Raw genomic sequence first — 7,634 nt, forward strand, 5'->3', positions numbered from 1 at the left:
TGAAAGCATGCATACAGGAGAAAAGTCCGTGGCTTAGAGAATCTGAGACCACAGCAGTGATCTCTGCAGGGTATTGATGTGTCCGCTGACAGATTGTTACAGGATTGCTTGAGCTGGCAAGAATTCCTGGATTAGTTGACACTTCTTGCTGGTCTAATGGGGTGGGAAAGTCCCAGCCTTAGGGCCTTGTTTCCATTCTCACCAATGTTTTCCCGCCTGCCCACCATTGGTTATTACTTGCCTTGAGTTGGAAACGGGTTGCATTTACACCTGTAAATTTATTCATTTTAAATTATGTAAGTTTTTTTGTGTGTATATATTCAAATATTTACGAGATGACAAATTTTTGGTTTTCTACTGTTATATGAGTTTCCTCAATATACAAAACCTACAAAGATTATATATTGAAAGAGAAAAGACAGTGACCAAAGGAACAAAGGAAAATTTAGAGACAGTTCAACACATATGTAGTGTTGCTAGATGTCAAAAGTTGTGGGAGGAAGAGAAATATTCAATATGTTAAACTAGAAAATGAGCTATAAGTAGGAAAAACAGATGTAATCTTCTAATTCATACCGTATACAAAGTCATTGCCAGCTTAAGTGACTGCCTATCTGCCCTGGAGTTGAGTACCAAAACTGCTATCTGCAGTATAAAATTATAAGTTCAACCATATTAAAATGAAGCACTCCTATTATTGAGACATATTAAAAAAAGTGATCAGCCACCAGACACTGGGAGGAGATATAACACATGTAACAATGCTAAATAACTATTCAGTATTTGTAGAGAGCATGTAGAAATGTATAAGAAAATCATACCCCAATGGAAACATGATCCAATGACAGGAACAACCATTTCTTAGAAGAGGAAATATCTGGGGCTGGGGATGTGGCTCAAGTGATGGCGCGCTTGCCTGGCGTGCGTTCAGCCCGGGTTCGATCCTCAGCACCACAAACAAAGATGTTGTGTCCGCCGAAAACTGAAAAATAAATATTAAAAAATTCTCTCTAAAAAAAAGAAGAGGAAATATCTATGATCTATAAAAATAAATGGAGATACTTGGCATCTTATTAGTATTCAGGGAAACGAAAATAAAAGAAAAATTAAACACTAATTACACACATTGATTAGCTGAACTTAGAGCATGGCTGTTTTATGTTTTAGAGCAGAACAATTGAATAACTTCCATTCTCTATTTAGAGCCAAGATTGGTATTTGTTTAGCTGGTAAAGTTGGATTTTTTTTTCACTTACCTGCAAAAGGAGGCTTTCTGGGAGAGCAGGAAAAGTTTTCCTAGTGTGGCCAAGCATAACTGGAGAGAACAGGGCAAAGTGGTTGGCTTAGGCTGTTCATAATGCTTAGGGCTGAAATTCTGACAGAGGTTCTCAGGTGTGGATCATAGGTCCCACTACCATCAAAGGAGGGAGCACTGAGTTTGTTTATGAGCTTGCCTAGCTATGTAGCACAAGGAGATGAAGGAAAACTGAGGCTTAAAAGTTTTCAGCACTCATACATTGAAATAATGGAGCCCCATTCTTTATTATAATACTCCCTTATGTTTGACACATGATCAAAATGTGCCAGGTTCTACTTAATGTGATTTTGATCTTGTTTGAGTGAATTGTTATAATGCTCTAAGAAGTTTGAAAATGATAAGAGATTGAGGTTCATTGAACACCTCATTTAAGAACTCAATATTGCTGGACACAGTCGTGCATGCCTGTAATCCCAGTGACTCAGGAGGATTACAAGTTCAAAGCCAGCTTCAGCAAGTTAGAGAGGCCCTAAGCAACTTAGTGAGACCCTATCTAAATAAAATAAAAAAGAGCTCACTGTATTTAATCCATCTCAGTGAAACAAGAGATTCTCAGAATTCTTTTTCCCATGGGAGGATCCTTGAAAAGGGAATTGGGTTATTGGCTAGACCAGACTGTTTTCAATAGACAACGAGTTCATAAAGTGTATAGATATGTCTAGTTGTTGGCTAGGGTATCTAGAACCAAAATGCTTTCAGTTTGGCCAACTTTATTGACCTGTTATCAGTGACATTTTGATTAAGGGGTAAAAAACAGCAGTTCTCCACTGAGCTCCATTGCATGCAATAGAGGAGATGCAATTTATTAAGAATGCAAATTCCAGCTGCTGCTCATTCAGTTTGTCTCAAAAGATCAATTCTTAAGGTACCCAAGAAGACTGGGTAAGGGGTGACACCCTTCTAGCACTGTGGCATATGGCAAGGGACTGAGCACAGAATGGATGTTCCCTCTTATAGGGGGAACACTCCCAGGGCCCATGTTGGGCTGCATCCTGTAGCAAGAGGCTTGTGACTGTGCCATAATTGTAGGTTGTTCCTTCTGTGACCCTATGCATAATGGGCAGCAGGGTCAGGAGGATCACATACACACCAGACTAAGAGATTCGCTGGTTCCACCAGAAGCCAGAAAGTGGCAGTACTTTCTGCTCTGATGGTGTATAGCACAGGGCTAAGAAGGGAGGCTTTTCACATTAGCAGCTCACAGACAATTCAGCACCATCAGGATGGTCCAAATAATACAGAATACATGAGATGAGGTTTCCAGAGCCTCTGCACTGAAGGACTCTAGGAGCACTAGCTGGAGCATCACTCTATGGTAGCTGAGGCTCTTGTAGAGAAAGCCTCACTCAAAGTAGGCTTAGTTTAAGTAACAGCACATATATACTTAAGCAAAACTTGTAAATGAGCAATGGGTGCCTGGGAACCTAAACAAAATCCTAAGGGATGTTCCTGCTTTTTCACAGTGTCAGGAATGGAGCAACGTTGGTTTACCAAATAATTTTCAGGAATTTGGCCAAGCAGATGGGGCCCAGTGCTGTGTGAAGCTAGAATCCACTCTCTTCATGAGCTCCTTTTTGAATATTTAGTTGTATGTCCTAAGTGAGCATGTCAAATGAATCCCTGTAATAAGGCAGTCATCATGATGATGTAATGGCAGTGCTCTTTGAGAAACCTCAGTGCCTTAAGGTCTTGCTTGGCAGATCCCAAGGCAGCTGAGGGACCCTGAGGTGAACAGATATGTTGTGTCCCCATAAACATAGGGGAAAAAGGTAGCTGAGGGGCTGTTGAAATAAGATGGAACAGAATGTATTCACCAAACCTATAGCAGCAAAATAATTATTAGTTTGATTGATGGGGGGAGTAATTTTCCTAATTTTGTGTATAAGAGACTTAATGGGTAGAGCCATCGCTTTAAGGCTCCAATAGCCTTTCCAAGTTTAGTAACAGGACATATTCATATTGGACACTGGGGATCACCCTTGAAGACTATATTTTATTTACATTATGCAATATCAACTGTTTTGACTGGGACAACTAGACAATGATGTGCATTTTCTCAAGTTGATTTAAACATGCCAAAATCATAACCATAGTTTAATTCTGATTTATTACTCATAGAGTCAGTGTGTCCATTACATACTTTAGGAAAAAAAAGTATGCTGACTGTGGGTAATTTGGGTAAGACAATGATTAATTTTAATGATTAAAATGCAAGATGCTTATTCTCTATTTTGTGCTTCAGTAATTTTCTCTAAGATAATAGGTGCTACCTTTTTTAATTTAGTGGGATCCCTGTATATAACTATTCTACTCAAGCCTCAGTATTGACTAAAATCATGAATGTTTCCAATTGTTGCATTTCAACAGTTGGTGCAGTTATTTATAGCCTGTGTTGCAGAGACTCAAAAGTCAATCAGTTCCCTTTCTTATTTATTTATTTGTAATTGGACACCATACCTTTATTTTATTTATTTGTTTTTATCTGGTGCTGAGAATCGAACCCAGGGTCTAACACATGCTAGGCAAGTGTTCTACCACTGAGCCACAACCCCAGCCCCTCCCTTTCTTTCTTCTTTCTTTCTTTCTTTTTTTTTTTTGCGGGGGTGCAATAATTCTTTTAATAAAAATTAGATTTCCACTAGTGTTAAATTGTAGGTTACTGTTTCCATTATTCATTTCTTCCTTTTATATCCAGGTTTTTCTCCCTCTCTCTCTTTCTTCCTCTTTCACATTTCCTTCTTATGATTCAGGAGCATTGATGCTGCTCACATTTACAAGTATCTTCCTCCAGGACACCTCACCTGATGTCTAGAGACCTCCTGCATGATCATGGTTGAATTAACCCTCAGGCCATATCATAGGGTGCCATGAATGTTTTTTCTTATGATCTTAAGGATCAGGAACTTTTTCCTGTCAAAAATACAGGGCTTTGGAAGAGTCCTATTGAGCAACCTGCTTTTAGGAGTGCTGGAATCAAGACATTCAAAGTAATACACAAATACATCCAGCTGAGACAAGACCTAGTACCTTTGCAAGGAGGGCCCCCCTACCCTAAATGCAAAGTATGAATGCCTTAGAAGAGTTAAATTTATAGTGAAGGCTTAATGGAACTCGGCAGATGTAGGAGGAAATGGTGCAACTTGCAGGGAAGCCCTGACTCAAGCAGCAGCACAGTACAGAGAGCTCACTGCCATCCGCAGCCCAAAAGACATGCACAATCTGTTGTGTTGACCACACTAGTCCTAGTGGTCAATGCCACATACTCACCAAGAGGGTAAGGAAGGAGGCTTCCCAAGCTGGTGCAAATTGCCTTAAGGGAAGGGGAAAGAGAATTAGGGTTTACATGGGGTCTTGGGCTGGGGTTGGGATGAATTCTTTCATCTGTGCCTTGAATTTCCTACCTATTGGGGGGGAATGGAGCAGGCTGCTTCCTCATGGACTCATCCAGATGTGAGTCAGAAAGGGAGTGAGAGGCGGGGCTTGAAACCATAAACTTGGAAAAGCAGTCAAACAGGAGAAGATGGAGTCAGACTCTACTATACCCTCCATTGTCACAAATGCTTGCTATACACAAAGAAAATGGATGAGCCATATGAAAGAGCACTGGTGACAGTGAAAAGAGCTCACATTCAAATGCCACAAATGAGAAATGGATATTAAAGTGTAGGATATTCTCTCAGTGGAATATAACACAGCTGTGGAGACAAATATACTACACATCTGCCCAACAAAGTGAACAAATCCTAATAAATATTAATCCTAATATTGCTGAGTAAAAAATGAGCCAGATGACATTCATTATTACAACTTTTGTAGAATCAAGAACAAATGAAACAATATATTACATACACAAATTCCTTATGAGGAAAAATACATTTTAATTCATGAATTCTAGAGTAACTTAACAGTCTTTCATTAATTATGCTATTTTGTATTACAATATTAGTGTAATATCTGTATTTTAAATATAATAATAAACAATGTTAATATTTCTGCATAATATTATTTGTATTATAATGATTTAGTTTAGCTTTTTGTGGTGCTGGGTATGAAACTCAGGGATTCCCTCATGCCAGGCAAGGGCTCTACTACTGAGCTAACCCCTAATTACATTTTAAAGAAATATTAAAATCTCCATATAATATTATATTGGCCAATAAATCTCCCAAAATAAAACAGGTAAGAATCATATCAGGTAAAAACTGTACCACTAACCACGGGGACTAGTGTAATCAACACAAAATATCTGTTCAATCAAAGGGAAATCTAAATAGATCTAATATGGTTAATAAAAGTCTAATTAAGCTAAAGTTTCCTAATAAAAAGAAAACAGGTTCTTATAGGTTCAGTTACTGATTTTAAGTACCAGAGGCAAGACCAAAAGTAGTCGGCAGGGCCAACCTGGCCATCTCCACTGTCCCCAGCCTCAGGAGCCCTGTTTTCTATACAGTCCTACCAGGTCATTCACTAGAAACATCTGCATGATACTAATGTTTATATTCATGGAAAGAATAGCACAGCTTAAAACCCCTCGGTGTCATTGTCTTCCCGGTCATGGTCCTGCTTGATGGTGAGAAGTTGGATTTTTCCATGTCCCATAGTGGAGCAAATGCTTGGGTCAGAATCCCTAAAGCCACACCCTGGAGACAAGGGGGTGGGGGCAGCTCTTCCTGTCATGGTATTCACCCATGCAAACCAGCAGAGAGAGAAAACCAAAACAGAGGTGCCATTAACAATGAAATACCCACAGTCTGACTTTAATTTACATTCTCAGAGTCTAATTTATCACACAGAGAGATAAGGATGATTTAATGCCAGCTACATACAAAGGTGAGAAGAGAATTTGAAGACTCCTGAGAATGGAATTGTTTTTCAGTGTCTTGTTTTATAGATGTTTATTTAGCCAATAAAAATAACACCATAAGAACACCTTTTGTCTTTGTAATTATAACTCTGTCTTCTCCCATTGTGGAGGGTTTTTTCCTACTGCATGAGTATGTTATAAATATTTTTAGATACTAAAGTGGAACACAAGCTTAGAGCAAATAATGTGTCCTTTTCTTTTGTTCTGTCAATTTTTAGTAGGAAAGAAAATTTTTCTCTGATGACATTTGAACTAAAAATAAATAGTGAATTAAATACATAATAATATTGATTCTGTAACTATTGTTTTATATTTGTACAATCACCTGAAAAGCCACAATGACATTTAAAACTCTCTTATTAACTTATTTCAACAGATGTCGATTTACACTCTGGAGTATGCTTACTATATTCATAATATGCCATGTATAATCAAACACCAAGATTAGCCTGACTTTGTCAGAAGAATTTATGGTAACATCAAATCTTGCTCCTTTGTTCCGCGTTTTCCCCTCCTCTCTCATCTGTTCTGGTAGCCCAGCTTTGTGATTCCTTGCCTGGACTGGCCAATGCAGAAGAAGCCAGCAGCCAGCATTAAACAGCAATTCTGGAGCCTTAGTGGGGAGAGGAGGTGCAGAGACCAGGGCAGAGGATTCTCCTGGTGGTGAAAGGTTTAGCAGTGTCCAAGAAGGAACAAGGACGTCTGCATGTGGGGATGGACCCACTGGAACTGACCACAGCAGGTTCCTTGCATGTTACTGTAACCTGGCCTGAGTCAGGTGGAGAGAGGTATGAGAATGAATAGGGACCATCTTCTTCCAGCTGGCCCAGAAGAACTGGCATCTAATGTGAGCAGATTCATAGAAAATATAACAAAATGTTGTCATGTTTCCTGTACCTTTAAGTCTCAGAATAGAGATCAACATCTGTTATACAGCCCATAACAGTTTAAATTATGAGTTCCAGCATTATTTCTACACTACCTCTGCGTGCTTCAATTTTCTAACATGTCAGTTTCCTTCTGCCTCATCTCAGTCATCACTGCCATCATCACAGCCTCTGAATTATGATCACCGGATTTGGAGCCATGTCTAAAATCTTCTTTTTAAATATTTGGATTTTCAACTATATATTCTATCCTTCCCATGCATGGTCTTTGTATCCCTACCCCAACTAGTCCACCTGTGGAGAAGCTGACCCTAAGACTTTGCAACTGTTCTTCAGCAATTTTTATTTCCCCCCCTCCCCTTTTCCTTCAAGTTAGACTTCTTCATGCAAAGTAGAATTTCTTTCTGTAATGTGCCATCAATTTTTTATCTTTTCTCCCTCCAGAGATTTGCCTCCCCAAATTCAACCCTACCTGACACCTTAACCCATGGTGCTGTGGAAATAAAGACCAACCTGTTGAAAAACTCATTTGGAGCTTGGTATAGCATGGGAGTCAGTCACCAGA

This window comes from Marmota marmota, unplaced genomic scaffold (assembly GCF_001458135.2).
Source record: "Marmota marmota marmota unplaced genomic scaffold, marMar, whole genome shotgun sequence".
Classification (NCBI taxonomy): Eukaryota; Metazoa; Chordata; class Mammalia; order Rodentia; family Sciuridae; genus Marmota; species Marmota marmota.